Genomic DNA, 20476 nt, shown 5'->3' on the forward strand with positions numbered 1-20476 from the left:
TGGCTTAGTTGCTGATGTGCATAGTGTTTTACATTCTAGTACAACTGTTTCCTTTTTGTTCTTCTTTTTCTGAGTTTTCCAGACCTAATCTTGTTTATTTATCTTTTCATATCAACTTCAGAGTCAGCTGTGTGATTCCAGAAAAAGATGATCTCTTGCTACTTTAATTTGGATCATAATACTTTATTTATTTATTTATTTATTTATTTATTTATTTATTTATGACAGAGTCTCACTGTGTCGCCCATACTGGAGTGCAGTGGTGCGATCTTGGCTCACTGCAACCTCCGCCTCCCAGGTTCCAGCAATTCTCCTGCCTCTGCCTCCTGAGTAGCTGGGATTACAGGTACCCGCCACCATACCTGGCTAATTTTTTATATTTTTAGTAGAGATGGGATTTTGCCCTGTTGGCTAGGCTGATCTCAAACTCCTGAACTCAGGTGATCCACCTGCCTCAGCCTCCTGAAGTGCTGGGATTACATGCGTGAGCCACCACTTCCGGCCTCGTAAAACATTTTAAAATTAGTTGTGGAAGAATTTGCATCTTCATGGTGTTGAATCTCTCTAACCAAAAACATGGTATATCTTTTTATTCAAGTTAACTTTTGTGACTTCAAAAACTTTTAAATTTCCTCATGGAGCTTTGCATATTTCTTGTTAAATTTGTTCCTGAGTGCTTTATCTGTTTTATTTTCTAGTTCAGATATCATCAGCAAACTACAGCCTGTGGGACCACTGCCTGTTTTCTTACGGCCTGTGAAGTAAGAATAGTTTTTATATTTTAATGATTGGAAAAAACACAAAGAAAAGTAGTATTTTGTGACTTGTGTAAAAATTACTTGGAATTCAAATGTCAGTATCCATGATGAAGTTTTACTGGAACGCAGCCACTGCCATTTCTTTATGTATTGTCTGTGGCTCCTTTCTTGCTAGGACTGCAGTAGAGCTGCGACCATGTGGCCCACAGAGCCTGGAATATTTATTATTTGTGCCTTGACGGAAAAGTTTACTGACCTCTGTTCTTTTTTCTTTTTTATTTTTTGAGATGGCATCTCTGTCGCCCAGGCTGGAGTGCAGTGGTATGGTCTCAGCTCACTGCAACCTCCCACTCCTGGACTCAAGCAATCCTGCCACCTCAGCCTCACGAGTAGCTGAGACTACAGGCATGCACCACCACTCCTGGCTAATTTTTTATATTTTTAGTAGAGATGGGGTTTCGCCATGTTGCCCAGACTGGTCTTGAACTCCTGGGCTCAAGGGATCTGCCCACCTCGGCCTTCCAAAGTGCTGGGATTACAGGTGTGAGCCACCGCACCCGGTGACCTCTGTTCTAAGTAGTGGATTTGTTTGTTTGTTTGATTATTTTTGAGACAGAGTCTTGCTCTGTCACCAAGCTGGAGTGCAGTGGCGCGATCTCGGCTCACTGCAACCTCTGACTCCCTGGTTCAAGCGATTCTCCTGCCTCAGCCTCCTGAGTAGCTGGGATTACAGCTACTTACATGCCCAGATAATTTTTGTATTTTTAGTAAAGATGGGGTTTCACCATGTTGGCCAGGATGGTCTCGATCTCCTGACCTCCTGATCTGCCCACCTCAGCCTCCCAAAGTGCTGGGATTACAGGTGTGTGTGAGCCAGTGTGCCCGACCAGTAGTGGTTATTTTCATGTGTATTTCCGTCCTCCAAATTTACAGTCACTCATAACTAGCTTGGTCCTACTTTTGAAAATTCAGAACGCAACAGAAGAGGTTGAGGGAAAATTAGCAGAAAAACTCTCTTGAAGGGCTGCTGCCAATAATCAAAATGCCTAGAATGTTCTCAGTGGAGAAATAACCTTTAAACCATTAATGACCAATTTCAAGTCTGCTCTTCCAGGCAAAATTTGCATTCTTCCTTTAAATGGGCTGATTTGTTTGTGAGAGGTACAAAATTTTCTTTGGGAAAAGGAGGGAAAGAGTCAAACTCCCTAGCCACGTGACACTCACTGAGGAGAAATGACATCACATCCCCTTGAAGCTACCATCCCACCACGGTTTGCTTCGGAGTTTGCATGAACCAGATGCCTTGAGTGGAGTCAGCGGTTCCCATCCTGGGAGGGCCAGCTGTCTGCACTTTCTGTCAAGACCTGCCCAACCTGCTGCTGCCTTTGTGAAGGCCTTCCTGTGGCTGACAGCTGCTCCTCATGTATCCTTCCTGAAGACATTTCCCCTCCCCTCCACCTTCTACTTCTCATTCCATTTATGACAACTCCTCTAAGTTTGTAATAAGACTTACTTCCACGGTCGTTTGTATGAAGAAATCCGAAAAACATTATTTTTCCAGTTTCTGTCTCTGAAAGCCATAGGCCCTTCAGTGTTGTGGTTTACGCCCAGGACCACCATCCCTCAGCACCACTCCCAGGACTGACGTTTCACTGAAAACGTCTCAGAAACTAGGAGCAATGGGGGGAATTTTGCACAAAACGAAAGTGATGGTGCAGTGTGTGGGCAGATCATTATTCTGTGATTGTCTCTCCTCTTTTGGCAGGTTGTTTTTTTTTTTTTTTTGAAACAAGGTCCCTCTGTTGCCCAGGATGGTATGCAGTGGTGCAATCTCGGCTCACTGCAACCTCCTTCTCCCAGGTTCGAGTGATCCTTCCACCTCAGCCTCCTGAGTAGCTGGGACCACAGGCACCCACCACCACATCTGGCTAATTTTTTTTTTTTTTTTTTTTTTTTTTAGTAGAGACAGGGTTTTGCTATGTTGGCCAGGCTGGTCTTGAACTCCTGGCCTCAAGAGATCTGCCTGCCTCGGCCTCCCGAAGTGTTGTGATTACGGCATCTCTGCCCGGCCTTGGCAGTGTTCAAATACCCTTTCTTTTAGGAAATGATAGGGGTAGTAGGTGAGAGTTGCTGGTAGTGTTTTAGTGTCTTGAATTGGCAAAAGATAACACTGAAAACTCTTGGCTGGGTCCCTTGATAGACCATTGATTGATATCCCAAAGCCATTATCTGTCACTACGCTTGCCTAGTTTTTTTTTTTTTTTTTTTTCTAACAGGGTCTCACTCTGTCGCCCAGGCTGGAGTGCAGCAGTGCCATCTTGACTCACTGCAACCTCCGCCTCCTGGGCTCAAATGATTCTCCCACCCCAGCCTCCTGGTAGCTGGGATTACAGACGTGCACCACCAAGCCCAGCTAATTTTTGTATTTTTGGTAAAGATGCAATTTGGTCATGTTGGCCAGGCTAGTCTCAAGTGATCCGCCTGCCTCAGCCTCCCAAAGTGCTGGGATTACAGGCGTGAGACACTGCGCCCGGCCACTGCCTACCTTTTCTATAAAGGGTGGAAAGGCGACCTGCTGGCCACCCAGCTTCCTAGGCATAGCCCTGTGATACAGCCCTGGCTGATGAGATGAAAGCAAAAGTCCGGAGTGATGTTTTCTTCCTGGGAGAAAGTTCTGTGTCCTTGGCCCCTTTACCTTCTCCCTTCCCTGACCTCTTCTTCCTACACGGAACTCAGACTTCGGTCTTGAAGTGAACAGCTGCTTTCTATCTCAGAGGAGACTAGCCTGAGGATGAAAGCATGAAGCTTGGCAGGGCAAAACCCAGAAATGTGCTCGTTAATAAAACCTGGGATCCTTTGGTAGTTCATAAGCGTGATGATTGGGTTTTCACGCTCGTGTGTGAGATGTGCCTCCCTCAGACTTTGTTGTGATGTTGGCACATTCCCCGTTTGATGTGAAAAAAGAAAAAATGAAAAAGGTATCCCAAATCAAACTGGTATATAAAGTGATGAATTTGCCAAAAAGCCTTTTACACGTGTTGGACAGAGACTCTTGTGGTCGATACAAACCCAAAATTAGAATTTGTGCATGTGATTCTTCCAGTGAATGCTTGAGGTATCTGTTTATCTTTTTTTTTTTTTTTTTTTTTTTTTTTTGAGACGGAGTCTCGCTCTGTAGCCCAGGCTGGAGTGCAGTGGCCAGATCTCAGCTCACTGCAAGCTCCGCCTCCCGGGTTCACACCATTCTCCGGCCTCAGCCTCCCGAGTAGCTGGGACTACAGGCGCCCGCCACCTCGCCCGGCTATTTTTTGTATTTCTTAGTAGAGACGGGATTTCACCATGTTAGCCAGGATGGTCTCGATCTCCTGACCTCGTGATCCGCCCATCTCGGCCTCCCAAAGTGCTGGGATTACAGGCTTGAGCCACCGCGCCCGGCCTGTTATCTTTTTAAAACTCCTGTATTAATTATGGAGAAAGACTTTTTGAAAGCAGGCGGTGGGTCTTGAGTCTCCCTCTTCCACCCTCTCCTTGACCAAACATGGCACTCCAAGCAGGCTTAGATGTTCTGTGCAACTCATACCATTCAATTGCTTTGTGAAGTATTTTGAAGATGCTTTTATTTCAGCCATTGATCTGACATTGATGTCAACAAAGTCTAAAAGCAGGTCCTTGATGACATCTTGGTCCCTATGGTATCAATGTCTGAGGCAAATGGCAATGATGGAGGTGTTATAATCATTTTCATAAATGTATTTGAGTTAAAAGCTATTGAAAGCTTTCCTGGTATCTTTTGAGGAACTTCAAAGGGGACCCAATTAGTAATCCTTAATCACAGAGACATTTCTTTTAAAATTGACACCAGAGAGTGGGCTTCTCAAGTCACACAGCTGGGGATGTGAAATAAATGGTCATTAGTGTAGCGATTTTGGCATTTTATGTACCAGGTGATTTAGATTTAATTTCCTGGCCTGGCACAGTGGCTCATGCCTGTAATCCCAGCACTTTGGGAGGCCAAGGCAGGCAGATCACTTGAGGCCAGGAGTTCAAGACCAGCCTTGCTAACATGGTGAAATCCCGTCTTTAGTAAAAATACAAAAATTAGCCAGGTGTGATGGCGGGCACCTGTAATCCCAGCTACTTGGGAGGCTGAGGCAGGAGCCAGAGGCTGCAGTGAGCCGAGATGGCACCACTGCACTCCAGCCTGGGTGACAGAGTGAGACCCTGTCTCAAAAAAAAGAAAAAAAAAAAAGATTTAATTTCCTAATCCTTACACTCCCAGAAGTAGGGACTGTTATTATCTCCATTGTAGAGGTAAACAAGATGGTGGCTCAGAGAGGGAAATTAATCTCTCTGACACACAGCCAGTTAACTGTTGAGTAGAATTCTCTGATGCCAAAGTCTCAGTTTCCCCTTTGCCTCAACCCTGTGTAAGGGCAATTTACAAAGTTTATGTGCAACTTATTTATTTAACTTTCTGTTTTTCATCCCCTTTTATGTGAAAACTGTCAATATGTGCATATTGAAAGCCTTTTTCTTCCTTTTTTTTTGAAGCAGAGTCTCTGTCACCCAGGCTGGAGTGCAATGGTGCCATATCGGTTCACTGCAACCTCTGTCTCCTGGGTTCAAGCGATTCTCCTGCCTTAGCCTCCCAAGTAACTGGGATTATAGGTGCGTGCCACCACACCTGGCTAATTTTTTGTATTTTTAGTAGAGATGGTTTTCGCCATGTTGGCCAGACTGTTCTCGAACTCCTGACCTCAGGTGATCCATCTGCCTTGGCCTCCCAAAGTGCTGGGATTACAGGTGTGAGCCACTGTACCTGGTCTTGAAAGCCTTTTTCTGTTCTCCTCTCCCCACTTCTTCCAAATCCATCAAACCATCTTATTTACAGTATTACTGAAGGTCAAGTGTTCTCTTTGAGGTTGTCATTGATAAAATGGATGGAGAGCCTGGGGGTGGTGGCTCATGCCTGTAATCTCAGCACTTTGGGAGGCCGAGGTGACCAGATCACTTGAGACCAGGAGTTCCAGACCATCCTGGGCAACCTGGCGAAACCCCATCTCTAATAAAAAGACAAAAATTAGCTGGATGTGGTGGCACATGCCTGTAGTCCCAGCTACTTGGGATGCTGAGGCAGGAGAATCACTTGAACCTGGGAGGTGGAGGTTGCAGTGAGCCGAGATCGTGCCATTGCACTCCAGCCTGGGCAACAGAATGAGACTCTGTCTCAAAAAATAAATAAAATAAAATAAAATAAAATAAAATAAAATAAAATAAAATAAAAAAATAAATTGACAGCGGTGAATGACTTTTTTTTCAAGGTCTGACTCGCCCACACTCAAGTTCTCTGCCCTCTGCCTCACACCTGTGCATGTTGCTCTACCATGACGCCTACGTAAGTTTAATTTTGGGCTTACTCTGATGCAAAATCATTGTCCCAGAAGGGCCACTGTTACAGAGCATGTCAGAGTCAAGATTTCTTTGGGTTCTCTGATTTCATTTCACATCAAGTGAAAAGGTCCTGTAATATAGCAAACAATACACTGCTTCAGGTGAATTGCAGATGACTTACACAGGCTTTGATCAGATGAAGTAGATTGAACCACTATGTGAGTCAGTGAGTCTGTGGAAGAAATGTAATGTTGTAAGCCACAAGAGTGCAAGAAAATATTTGGAAAATAATGTTTTATAAGTTAAATTTGCCTATAATGTAATACCTTTCCATGATCTTGTGCATTTGTTCCACTGGAATACAGTATTGCCCAATTGTGGTAGGCATCAGATAATTCACTCACATTATTTAAGTAGATTCTATTTTTTTTTTTCTTTTGAGATGGTGTCTCCTTTGTCACCCAGGCTGGAGTACAGTGGCGCTATCTCGGATCACCGCAACCTCCGCCTCCTGGGTTCAAGGGATTCTCCTGCCTCAGCCTCCCAAGTAGCTGGGATTATAGGTGTGCACCACCATGCCCAGCTAATGTTGTATTTTTAGTAGAGATAGGGTTTCACCATTTTGGCCAGGTTGGTCTCGAACTCCTGACCTCAAATGACCCACCCACCTTGGCCTCCTAAAGTGCTGGGATTACAGGTATGGGCTACCGTGCCCAGCCTAGATTCTAAATGTTTAATAGCAGGGAGAATATTTTCTATTTGCTTTGCTACCTTTGGTATGTTATATTGAATAGGTGGGTAAAATGTAGGTACTGAGTACACTTCTTGTTTAGTAGAAGAATGAAGTATTTTTAAACTTTGTTCTGAATTCAAGGGAAACTATGACAATAGATAGGCGAAGTAGATAGACTGCTAGAATCCATGAGGCAGTAAAGTGTCACGGTTAGGAGCACAAACTGCAAGGCTTTATCTATGCCACCGCCGTTCAGTAGAATTCTCCATGATGATGGAAATGTTTTTTATCTGTATTGTACAATAGAAGCCACAGGCATCATTTGGCTGTTGACCTCTTGAACCTGTGACTAGTACAACTGAAGAACCGAATTTGTAATTTTATTTATTAATTTATTTGAGATGGAGTTCCGATCTTGTTGCCCAGGCTGGAGTGCAATGGCACAATCTCGGCTCACTGCAGCCTCCGCCTCCCAGGTTCAAGTGATCCTCCTGCCTCAGCCTCCCAAGTAGCTGGGATTACAGGCATACGCCACCAAGCCCAACTAATTTTTTGTATTTAGTAGAGACAGGGTTTCACCAGGTTGATCAGGCTGGTCTTGAACTCCTGACCTCAGGCGATCCATCTGCCTTGGCATCCCAAAGTGCTGTGATTACAGGGGTGAGCAACCCTGCCTGGCCTAATTTTATTTAATTTTAATTAAGTTAATTTAAAATTTAAATATGTGCACATGTGACTGGTGACTCCCATATTGGGCTGTGCTGAACATGGAGTGTAACAGCAGAACACAGACATGGTATACACAGCCAGGGTTTGCATCCCAATCCTGTCATTTTGCTAATTTTTTTTTTTTTTTTTTTTTTTAACTTCAATAGAGGACATTTTCCTGAAGTCTGTCATTACAGGAGTTTCAGATTTCTTACATTTTTGCTCACAACTGTTGATCCATTTGCTTTTACTCAACCCTGATAAAAATAACTTAGAACAAAGTATATCTGAGTAAATGTGCTTTTACAGTTTCTATGAACTGGAAGACATTCACAGCTTATTATTAATTATTATTATTTGTTAGTGTTGTACCAGTATTTGATTTTCTCAGCCTGCACCCCAAAGGGTGTGTTACCACTGGGCGGTAGATCTTGGAATGAAGAAAGAGATTAAGTATAAAAGTCCCAGAGTTTTGTACTGTCCCCATCAGGTCTCTCAATTTTCCACCCACTTTGTGTAGAGCAGAAGTGCGGCCTCATGGTGCCCTCCTGTGGCCATACGTTTAGTTGCAAGATGATGGTAGAGTTTTTCTTTTTTTTTTAAAAAAAAAAAGGAGAGAAAGAAAAAGAAGGAAAAAAGGTCCTGCATATGTTTTTAGTCAGCAACACGTTTTGAGACGTGACAGTTCTGTCAAAACAATATAATTCAACAAACTTCAAAGTAACCACAACAGAAGATATGTAGACACAATTTGGAGCGCTGTCTCAGAGCCTTACCGTGAAATGTGCCACAAACATTTTGAGGGACGAACAATGACATCTGCAAGGGAAGCAGGGTAAGTCACACTCAGGTGTGTGAGAATCAGAACAGAGACCCAGAAGAAAATCAGCTTAGACATGGAGGCAGAGCATTAAAGAAAAGGCAAAAGAAAGAAAATGGAAATTTCTGGTGCTGGAAGCTGTTAGCTGCCCATGTTTGAAGAAGGCAAGCTCTGCAATGCCTTCACTTGTATTCATCTAGGCAGGTGTGAACCAGACAATGTCCCTGTCTTCAGGGAGCTTACATTTTAGAGGAAGGGGAGATAGAAAATCAACACACAAGGAACTGAACAAACAAGATACTTTCAGAAAGCAAAATGCACCGTGGAGAAAATCAAACAATTTCCTGAGATGGCGATAGATAGAAATTAAGAGCCATGAGGAGGAAGAGGAGAGGGAGAGAAAAGAGAGAAGGTCTCAATGAAAGAAGTGGTTCAATTATGGCTACATTAAAAGAAATTATTTCTAAAATTTATTTATTTATTTATTTTGAGACAGAATTGCTCTCTGTTGCTCAGGCTGGAGTGCAGTGGTGCATTCTCAGAACCTGAAACCTCTGCCTCCTGGATTTGAGTGATTCTCTTGCCTCACCCTCCAGAGTAGCTGGGACTACAGGTGTGTGCAACTACTTCTGGCTGATTTTTTTGTTGTTGTTGTATTTTTAGTAGAGATGGGGTTTCGCCATCTTGGTCAGGCTGGTCTCGAACTCCTGACCTCAAATGATCCACCTGCCTTGGCCTTGCAAAGTGCTAGGATTACAGGCATGAGTTACCGTGCCTGGCAATTTTTCTTTTTTGGAAATTGAGGCAGAGTCTATGTTGTTCCGCTGCTCTTGAATTCCTGGGCTCAAGTAGTCCTCCTGCCTCAGCCTCTACCTGGGACTACAGACTCAGCCTCCCAAGTACCTGGGACTACAGATGCACCCAAGTAATTTTAATTTTTATGTATACATAATGTTTGCACATACTTATGGTATAAGTGTGATATTTTGATACATGTACACAATGTGTAATGATCAAATCAGGGTAATTAGCATATCAGTCACCTTGAACATTTGTCATTTCTCTGTGTTGGGAACATTCCAAATTTCTTCCAGCTATTTTGAGATATATAATACACTATTGGCCAGGTGCAGTTGCTCATGCCTGTAATCCCAGGACTTTGGGAGGCCAAGACAGGAGAATTGCTTGAGCCCAGGAGTTTCAGACCAGCGTGGGCAACATAGTGAGACCCCATCTCTGTATTCACACACACACACACACACAAAATAAATTATTATTTTATTTTATTTTATTTTTTGAGACAGTCTCAAATGCAGGTTCTGGCTGTGGAGGGTGCGTGTACCCTGAGGTGGTGAGGACAGGGATGGAGCGGGGACACCGAAGGCATCCCGTCCGTTGATGCACTGGTGCCCTAAGTGCAGTTCGGCTGCTGCTCCAGGGCTTCCTTCTCCAAGGAAACTCTAGGCATGGTTAATATTTCTCCTTTGGGTGAGGCCCCAAAGCTACCTTGTCCTACCCGGTCACGCTGCATCTGAGACGCGGATCCCCCTCCTGCAGCCCATCACCTATTTGATGACAGCTTTCATTAAACTTTGCTCTTGCCCTCTAATCCCAAATCTTCTTTCCTCAGGATCTATGGCCCCAAGTTTTTCAACATTCCTCCCATCCTGCCAACAGACTGATGGCATCCCAGTTCGCTGGTTAATAGTCCTCTTAGCACAGGTGCCCCAAGCTGGACACACCCCTAAGCTATAGTGAGATCACTGCAGAAATGTGGAGGCCATCACCGTAGACCAGGAGTTTGCCAATTACAACCCTGTGAGCTAAGAATGGGTATGCATTTTTAAACCATTGGGGAAAAATCAAGTGAAGAATGCTTCATGACATGTGAAATTTACATGAAATTAAAGTTTCAGCATCTTCAGTATTGTTGGCATGTGGTCACACCCATTGCTTTATTTACTGTCCATGGCTGCTTTTGAATTTCAAAGACATTGCTGAGGGTGGTGGTGGTTGAGCTCTTACTAGCCTGAAAAGCCTAAATATTTACTCTCTAGTCCCTTGGGAAAATATTGGCCAATCCCGGACACGGAGTGATCCTGGATTTCTTTTGCCTATTCAATTAAAAAAATTGACCTTGGCAGGGCGCGGTGGCTCACGCCTGTAATCCCGGCACTTTAGGAGGCTGAGGTGGGTGGATCACAAGGTCAGGAGATCGAGACTGCCCTGGCTAACATGGTGAAACCCTGTCTTTACTAAAAATACAAAAAATTAGCCGGGTGTGGTGGCAGGTGCCTGTAGTCCCAGTTAGTCGGGAGGCTGAGGCAGGAGAATGGCATGAACCCAGGAGGTGGAGCTTGCAGTGAGCCGAGATCGCGCCACTGCACTCCAGCCTGGGCAACAGAGTGAGACTCTGTCTAAAAAAAAAAAAAAAAAAATTGGCCTTAATGTTTATATTGAAAGGCGAATGCAATCATATGATTCAAAATGTTAAAGACACCAAAAAGATCCCATCCCTTGTCCACCCAGTTCTCCTCTGTGAGGGTGTCCAGGGTTCCCAGCTCATACAGGTCTTTCTAGATATATTGTATGCAAATGTAATCAAATACCTGGACCTACCTCTTATCTCATTCTTGTTTACACAGCGGAAGCATCCAATAGCATTATTCTGAGCTGTGTCTTTTTTTTTTTCTTTTTTTGTGAGATGGGATCTTGTTCTATCAGGCTGGAGAGCAGTGGCGCGATCTCCGCTCGCTGCAACCTCCACTTCCCAGGTTCAAGCAACTCTCCTGCCTCAGCCTCTCGAGTAGCTGGGATTACAGGCTTGTGCCACCATGCCCAGCTAATTTTTGTATTTTTGGTAGAGACGAGGTTTCACCAGGTTGGCTGGACTGGTCTTGAACTCCTGACCTCAAGTGATCTGCCCGCCTCGGCCTCCCAAAGTGCTGGGATTACAGGTGTGAGCCCCTGTGCCCGGACCCTTTTTTTACCCCTTACGTCTAACAATGTATTTTGAAGATGATTACACAACAGTTAATACGGACCCTCTTTATTCTTTCTTACAGCTTCAGCATATCACGTACCTGTTTAACTCCTAACAGTACAGATTTAATCCATAATTAATTTATCCCTTCCAGATGAAATTTTAGGTTCTTGTCAATTTTTATTTTTATTTTTTGCTAATACAAAGAGTCTTTTAATCTTGTATATGTATCATTTCACAAGTGGACAAGTGTGTATGTAAGATGAGTTCCTAGAAATAGGAATCCTGGTTCCATGAGTATATGTTACTTGCTTTTTTTTTTAAAAAAAAATATATTTTATATATATTTGTATATATTTTATATATATTTATATATAATATATATTTATATATATTTTATATATATTTGTATATTTTATATATATTTGTATATATTTTATATATATTTGTATATTTTATATATATTTGTATATATTTTATATATATTTGTATTTTTATATATATTTGTATATATTTTATATATATTTGTATATTTTATATATATTTATATATTATATATATTTGTGTATATTTTTTATATATTTATATATTATATATATTTATATATTTTTATATATTTTTATATATTTTTATATATTTTTATATATTTTTTATATATATTTATATATTTTATATATATATTTTTATATATATATATATGCTGGAGTACAATGGCATAACCTTGGCTCACTGCAACCTCTGCCTTCCATCTGCTTTTGGAGAAGACAAGCCTTGAACACAGGATTATAATTTAAAGGGCCTGCAGGATCCTGAAAGTTATGTTTCCAAAGGTTTATACCAGGAACAATATTCACCCCTCACTTTCTTCAGAAAATAGATAAAACATAAGTAATTAATAATTTTTTGGGGGAACCATTCTCTAGGTGAATTGGAAATATGCCAGGATATTATCATAAAATGAAAAACATAGAAGAAAACATAGTTTTGAGACCAGGCGTGGTGGCTCACGATGGAATCCCAGCACTTTGGGAGGCCAAGGAGGGAGGATTGCTTGAGGCCAGGAGTTCAAGGCTAGCCTGAGCAACACAGCAAGAGACCCCCATCTCTACAATTTTTGTTTTTAATTAGGTAGATATGGTGGTGCAAGCCTGTGTGTGGTCCTAGCTATTCAGGAGGTCGAGGTGGGAGGATCATTTGGGTCCAGGAGGTGGAGGCTGCAGTGAGCCATGATCATGACACTGCATTCCACCCTGGGTGACGGAGCTGGAGTCATCCGTCTCTTTCTCTCTCCTTTAAAAAGCTTATAGGCCGGGCACAGTGGCTCACACCTGTAATCCCAGCACTTTGGGAGGACGAGGTGGATCACGAGGTCAGGAGATTGAGACCATCCTGGCTAACATGGTGAAACCCCGTCTCTACTAAAAATACAAAAAAATATTAGCCGGGCATGGTGGCAGGCGCCTGTAGTCCCAGCTACTCAGGAGGCTGAGGCAGGAGAATGGCGTGAACCCGGGAGGCGGAGCTTGCAGTCAGCTGAGATCGTGCCACTGCACTCCAGCCTGGGCGACAAAGCGAGACTCCATCCCCCCCCCCAAAAAAAGCTTATAAAAGCAAAATTTTCAGTGTGCCACAGAATTCTTCAGTGATGAACACAAAAGCAGGACTTGAATTAACTCAGTTGCACAAGTTTTCCTTGTTATTGAGGGGTGCTTTCCGAATTCTACTCTAAAATATTAAAGAAATGGGCTTAAAATTAAAGAATAATAAAATAAAAATGCTCTTATACTCACAGTTTTATATTTCTGTAAGAATTCCTGGAATTCGGAAAATAATTTGGTTTAATCAAAACTTTGCTAACCTTTTCTGTTTTGTTGGTCAAGGAAATATGTGTTTGTCTCCTCTGACAGAGTTCTAGTCAGTTCCTGTTGTTTACATTTATGATAAATTTTCACTATGCTACAATATTATTTTTTTGTCCCATATTTTATGACATTGAGACTGGATGAGAGAGAACCCATAGCATAGGCTTAAGTTTTTTTTTTTTTTTTTTTTTTGAGACAGAGTCTCTACTGGGTTGCCCAGGCTGCAGTGTAGTGGCATAATCTCGGTTCACTGCAACCTCCATTTCCCAGGTTCAAGCAATTCTGCCTCCGCCTCCCAAGTTTAAGCAATTCTCCTACCTCAGCCTCCCAAGTAGCTGGGATTAAGGCATGCACCACCACGCTCAGCTAATTTTTGTAGTTTTAGTAGAGATGGTGTTTTGCCATGTTGGCCGAGCTGGTCTCGAACTCCTGGACTCAAGTGATCCGCCTGCCTCACTCCCAAAGTGCTGGGATTACAGGTGTGAGCCACCATGCCCGGCCAGGCTTACATATTTGATGTTTAGTCTATGACTGAATGGACCATGTGAGTTTGAGTTTGTGCTTGTGTGGACCATTAATGGGCTGTGCAATTATCAGGTGAGAGTGTGCTGATGGTGGCCACACCTGTCGGTGTGCTTGCAGATACGACCCAATGAGGTGCACGTGAGTCTCTCAGAAGCCTTTGTTTTCCAGCTGCTGGGGAATTTCGGTATTTCAATTAACAAGGACCCAGGGCAATCATTCTCTCTCCCGGTGAAATCCCATTCCCTGCTGCAACGTCCCTGCTGCTGGGGCGCACTCCCTGTCTTCCCCTCCTGGTCACCTCTCCTCTCCACTCAGGTGTGCACTGCTTCCTCCCAGACACCCATGAGGCATTTCCTGTGCTTCCTGCCACCACCATGCCTGCCTTTTCTTTTTTTTTTGAGACAGTGTTTCACTCTGTCACCCAGATCTTGGCTAACTGCAACCTCTGCTTGCCTGTGGGGATTCTCCTGCCTCAGCCCCCGAGTAGCTGGGATTACAGCACCCACCATCATGCCCAGCTAATTTTTGTATTTTTAGTAGAAAGGTGGTTTCGCCATGTTGGCCAGACTGGTTTGGAACTCCTGACCCCAAGTGCTCCCCCAGCCTCGGCCTCCCAAAGTGCTGGAATTACAGGCATGAGCCACTGTGCCCGGCCCTACCATACCTTTTGAGTAAGCTGCTGGAAAAGAAAGAGTTAAATCCATGAGACTCAGTAACTGCACCGAGCAGGAATGTCAGGTGGCTGGCGCTGAACAGCGGAACATGTGTTGAGAAGGATTCTGAGGCTGCATCCAGGCTCTGAGCGGAATAGAGGGCAGCGCCGGGTGTCGATTCAGATATGCGGCATAACCTCTGCCTCCCAGGTTCAAGCGATTCTCCTGCCTCAGCCTCCCAGGAAGCTGGGATTACAGGCGGGCGCCACCACGCCCGGCTAATTTTTGTATTTTTTTTTGTATTTTGTATTTTTAGTAGACACCCTGTTTAGCAGAGCACACCCTTGGAAATGCTACGCTGCACTCACTATCTCAGGACCAGCGAGGCGCAGAACAAAACCTTTCCAAAGCTAAAGCCTCACTGTCAAACAAGGAAGAGGCCAGCAAATGACAATAGCTGATTGAAGAGTTTCTGTGGAAAACACCTCACTGGTTTAGACCAAGTCCCTTCAGGGGACGGGGCTGGGAGTAAGCAGAAGCCATGCTTCCTGCCTGGCTTGGCAGGAGTGAGGGGCTGCTGGACGCCCCCGGGGTTGCTGGCTCTGGAGAGGGAACTGGTAGTGCTGGAGGGTGATCCAGGGGGAGCAGCCCCCGCCTCCACCATTGCACAACCACCTGCCTGCTTTCTGCTCAGCTTTCGCCAAAGGCCTGCTGGCGGCTTGCTGCGCAGCCGCGAACCAAAAGGCCTCTTTGTAGATCCTCTCCAAGGAAGCTCAGGAGGAAACAGCTCCCCTCGGAAGCGGTATTCACCATTCACTGCAGTCTGCCGAGTCCCTGTTGGGTGCCGGGCCCAGTGCCGGGAGCTACAAAGGTGAGGTGTGGATTGCAGGTACTATTTGTTTCCAGGAAAGGCTGAACGTTTCACTCTTTGTCATGTTGAGTTAAGGATTTAATTGCATTGAACTGGATTATTGGAAGACCTACAGCATGCCCGCTGCTGTGCACGTGCCTGGCATTGAGGAAAAATGGTGTGCAAAACCACACTTATATTATTTATAAGTTACTAATGATAAGTAGCTTGTAAGTTATCTATTAGTATATAAGTTACATATAGAATGTAAGTTGCCCATAGGGAGCTTACATTCTCCAGATGAAGTCTGTACACTGTCCATATACTGGGTTTTTTTGGACACAGTCTCACTCTGTCACCCAGGCCAGAGCCCGTGATCTTGGCTCATGGCAACCTCTGCCTCCTGGGTTCAATTGATTCTTGTGCCTCAGCCTCCCGGGTGGCTGGGATTACAGGCATAAGCCACCATGCCCAGCTAAATTTTTTTTTTTTGGACTTTTTAGTAGAGATGGGGTTTTACCATGTTGGCCAGGCTAATCTCAAACTCCTGGCCTCAAGTGATCCACCCACATCAGCCTCCCAAAGTTCTGGGATTACAGGTGTGAGCCACTGCACCCTGCACCCAGCCTGTCCATATACTTTAACGAGAGCATCAAAGCATAGGCGCCTGTGCCATTTAGCAGCTGTGCAAATTTGGTCAAATTACTCACTTCTCCAAACCTTGGTTTCCTGATCTCTGAAATGGGTAGAGCAATGGGCCTTCTGCTGAAATAATTAAATACCACAAAGAATGAATAGCACCTGACAAAGCACCTGCTGCAAAATAGGCCTCAATATATGTTTGTGTCGGTGGATCATCAGTTAAATAGGAATAATAAGGGTATATTTAGTGTGACATAGATCTGACCCAAGTACCCTGGACTTTGTAAAAGGCTTAAACCGGTGCCTGGGAGGTGAGCTTAGCTATTAGGGAAGTGAAGGCAGCAGTGCTGTGGTGACTTAGTTCTATTTGAGCCCAGCTAAAACAGATGTCTTCTCAAGGTCTCTGTGTCCCAATCTGTGAAATGGGCATGACTGTAATTTTGCCTCTTGGCCTGTAGTGAGGATGAAAATAGGCAACATATATGATTGGAACAGCTTGTCCTGCACCAAGGTCTGGTGGCCTTTGTGACTTTGGTCTGGAAATTTGTTGTTGCCATTTATTTATTATAAGCAGCTCAACCTGATCAACAAGCTCATGGCACACGTTGGAGCAGAGAAAATGTACTTTAAGGAAATCTTAGGGAGGCTGCTGGGGCTGGGGTCCCAGCCTGGCACTGACCTTCTGGGTCACTATGTGGGGACCACTTGCACCCCTGGTTCTCTGTTTACCATCTGCATATTGGGCCTCATACTGGATCACTGGTTTACATTCAGGGTGGTGAACAGAGTCACGTGGGGAGCTTTTAACATGTGCCAGGCCCCAGCCTGAGGATTCTGAAGCTCTGGTTGGGGATCCTGGGAATTTGTATTTCAAAAAAGGGTTCCCAGGATTCTGAGGCCCACAACAACCCGAGGTCTCTAGGTTCCCGTTCACTTTTCTATCCGGTAATTCAGGGAAGTCTTGAAAATACTCTGTGCAGGGCCGGGTGCGGTGGCTCACGCCTGTAATCCCAGCACTTTGGGAGGCCGAGGTGGGTGGATCACAAGGTCAGGAGTTCAAGACCAGCCTGGCCTAGATAGTGAAACCCTGTCTCTACTAAAAACTACAAAAATTAGCCTGGTGCAGTGACAGGGACCTGTAATCCTAGCTACTCAAGAGGCTGAGGCAGGAGAATTGCTTGAACCTGGGCAGCAGAGGTTGCAGTGAGCCAAGATCGCACCACTGCACTCCAGCCTGGGCGACAGAGTGAGACTCCGGAAAAAAAAAAAAAAAAAAAAAAGAAGAAAAAAAAAGAAAATGCTCTGTGCTTGGACTCCACTGACTTGGATCTCACGTGGTTGGCATGTTCCTGTGAAGTAGGGAAGGGTAAAGGTAATTATTTCTGCTCTTCAGGTGGAGGGGAAGAGAAGGAGGAAGGCAGGCTCATCCGGTCCTCCTGGGATCCAAGTCCCATGACCTCTGGGCTGTCTCCATGCTGAAAGTCTGAGAGAAGCTCTTTCAGCTGGGCAGACAGCAGAGGGGAGCTTTGTGTCCTCCCAAGGTCCTGGAAAGTTGATTGATTCTTGCTTGTTAGTTCGCCTTGTTTCTCATAACTGCATTACGCAGAAATAAAAACCAGCCTTATGCTTGGGAAACGTAAAGTAAGAATGTCCCTTACTGAGAACCCAAAAATACTAGTAGTGGATGAATAAGTTATGGGAATTACTTTCTGAATATGAAACATTATGATTTTTTTTGCATTTAGCCACTTTGAATTGTTTTTAAAAATAAGCTTGAGTATAAATGAATTATACACACACACACACACACACACACAACATATACATATAGATTATCTATCTATCAATCAGTCATGTAATTTAGAGTCTGGGAGACCTAGGATTAAGCCTTCACTTTGCCAGTAACTTGCTGAGTGCTCTTGGGCAAGTTACTTAACCTTTCTATGTCTTAGTTCTAATACATTTAAAATTGAGAACAATAAAATCGATTTCAGAGGGGTGCTGGGGCAGATTGTATTTTCCAATGATGGCTGCAGTACTATCTCCCCTCCCACATGTTCTTTATGTAATGTGACCTTGACAGTTCTGCCATCAAGAGGTGGGGTTCACGTCCCCTCCCCTTGAATGTGGTCTTGGCTGTGGTATGGCAGAGGGATGCTAAGTGACTTCTGAGGCTAGATCATAAAAAGGCCATGCGCTTTCTCCTGGGATGCTCACTTCTGGACCCCAGCTGCCATGTTGTGAGGAAGCCCAAGCCAACACATGTCAAGAGACCTCAGGGAGTGACATCCCCACCGCAGTTCCCAGCTGACAGGCAGCATCAACATCACACCTGTGAATGAAGACACCTGCAGGCAATCCTCATCCCTAGCCCTCCGTTGCCCCAGCCTTGGCATTGCCAGGCTGAGGCCCCAGGTACTGTGGAACAGAGATGAGCTGTCCCTACTCTGATGGACAAGAATTCCAGACTCATAGACTCTGTGAGCATAAGAAAATGGTGGGGTTTTTTTTGGCCATGAAATTTGGGGTCATTTACTACATAGTGATAGTAACTGGAATGATTACTATGATAAGAGAGATAATGTATGTAATGTGCCTAATTGTCACACATTTGTCTACTGTTAGTCACACAATGTCTACTATTATAGTGGGACATTTTGCCACAAACAAGTAGACAAAAATGTAATAGGAATGTAGGAAGTTTCAATAGCATCAGCAATAAGCTTGACTTAAGGGGCATTTGTGGAATTCTGTACTCAACAGTTAGCAAAGACACATCCTTATTGATATTCAGGAAACAGTTATAAAACTGGACCATTACCAAGCCATAAAACAAGTCTCAATGAACCCAAAATTACTGATATCATAGTTCATTCTGTCACTCCACAAATTGTTCTTGAGGTTTGGTACAGTCCAAGCACCCAAGGAATAGCAATGAGCCTAAGCGATCAAGTTCTCCACCTCCTGTCGTCTTCATTCTAGAAGGAGACAGAAGACAAGCAGCAAAGTGGGTAAATACCTAATGTTAGGTGGCAATTACTATTACGGACACAAAAACTAGAGCAGGGTAGAGAAGACAGGAAGTGCTGGGTTGGGCTGCAATTAGATATGAGGTGACCGGGAAGGCCTCTCCAAGGGTGACATTTGAGCAGAGATTGGAAGGATATGAAGGAGTGAGCTGCTCAGCCTTCTACTCTATTCCATGCAAATCCACCCTTGTTTTTCTCTTTATCTTCCATTCTGGTGGTATCTTCCGTTCTCTGAAGTTTGAAATATGTGTAGGTGAATCAGTAGTTCCCAAACCTGGCTGTGCCTTAGACTCACTTGGGGGAATTTGTTTTAAAACACAGATTCCTGGGCTCCACTGTCAGCTTTGGAGGGTGACCTCCTTGGAATCTACATTTCAACACACTGGGTGGGCCTAATTCTGATGGGCAACCAAGTCCCAGAACTGTTGGTCCAATCTCCCTTTTCTGTTTGTAATTTCTCCCTTTGCTTGAAATGGAGTAATTTACCCTAAGACTGCAGGACAGCGGTTCTCAGCAGATGATCCCTGGCCCAGGAGCATCACCATCACCTGAGAAGCTACTGGAACGAGCAAACCTCAGATCCCACCACAGACCTATGCATTCAGAAATTAACAAGCCCTCCTGGTGATGCTGCTGCCTGCTGAAATTTAAGAACCACAGCGACGCCCTGAGTGTTTGGTTCTCTCTATTTAGTTCTTTAATTCAATTGGAGTTCTATTTGTGGTGTGCTTCTAAGTCATTCACTTCTCCCAGTTGTTAGGAAACATTTACTAAATGTTTCTTCTCATTCCAGAGAGTTTGAAATAATTTATTGAGCACCTATCGTAGGCCAGGCTGGCCTAGATATAGGGGCTACAAAGACATGTCCATGCCTTACAAAGTTCAAAACCTAGGGCAAATAGGACTGATGTATGAGTGCTAAAAATACGCCGCGAGCCATGAGCCACGTTCCAGTGAAAGCTGACAACACAGCTCAAAGTGGAAATCAAGGTGGGAGCGGGGGAAAGGCTCCACGGAGGCATATCTGGGATCCACCTGGCAAGAGCTGGATCCTCCTCTTACCAGACTCATGACACCCAGGTGTAGAAAGGACATGCCAGTCTCCCCTCCCTGTCAAACAACCTGGCTCCCTTGAAGTAGCACGTGCTGACTATTTGGGGTGTGTCCTCTTGTTCATACAGACAAGTTAGAAACCTTGCTGGCCACTTACAGGGCGTCTGGCATGGAACTGTACAACTGTCCTGTGTGTATTTTTTCTCACTCAGTATACCTGGCCATCCCTCCAGGCCCAGGGTCGAGGCTTACACAGCTTCTTTCCCATCCTGGGCCCACTCCGTGGTGTGGAATGCCGTCACCCTCTCAACTGTCCTCCCGTGGATGGGCTTCAGCCTTGTGTCTGGGTTGTGGCCATTTATGGTGAACAAGGGGTGATCTCCATAGGGAAGGAGGGAGGGAAGTTGGAAAGAGCTGTTCAGAAGAGGACAAGAAGGAAAGTCGGGGACTTTTCAATTTAGCAGCAGAA

General features: G+C 44.4%; 1 long non-coding RNA gene and 1 other non-coding gene across 2 annotated transcripts; both read left to right on the plus strand.

The window, feature by feature from the left end:
• Window positions 1–221: 221 nt before the first annotated feature.
• On the plus strand, window positions 222–2305 carry LOC144339268 (uncharacterized). Its single transcript, XR_013414105.1, has 2 exons — window positions 222–346; window positions 699–2305. It is a non-coding gene; the product is annotated as an uncharacterized LOC144339268 (long non-coding RNA).
• Window positions 2306–3609: 1304 nt separating this feature from the next.
• LOC114676614 (small nucleolar RNA U13) lies at window positions 3610–3713 on the plus strand. Its single transcript, XR_003727663.1, has one exon. It is a non-coding gene; the product is annotated as a small nucleolar RNA U13 (small nucleolar RNA).
• Window positions 3714–20476: the final 16763 nt, after the last annotated feature.

The sequence above is a fragment of the Macaca mulatta genome, chromosome 2, assembly GCF_049350105.2.
Source record: "Macaca mulatta isolate MMU2019108-1 chromosome 2, T2T-MMU8v2.0, whole genome shotgun sequence".
Classification (NCBI taxonomy): Eukaryota; Metazoa; Chordata; class Mammalia; order Primates; family Cercopithecidae; genus Macaca; species Macaca mulatta.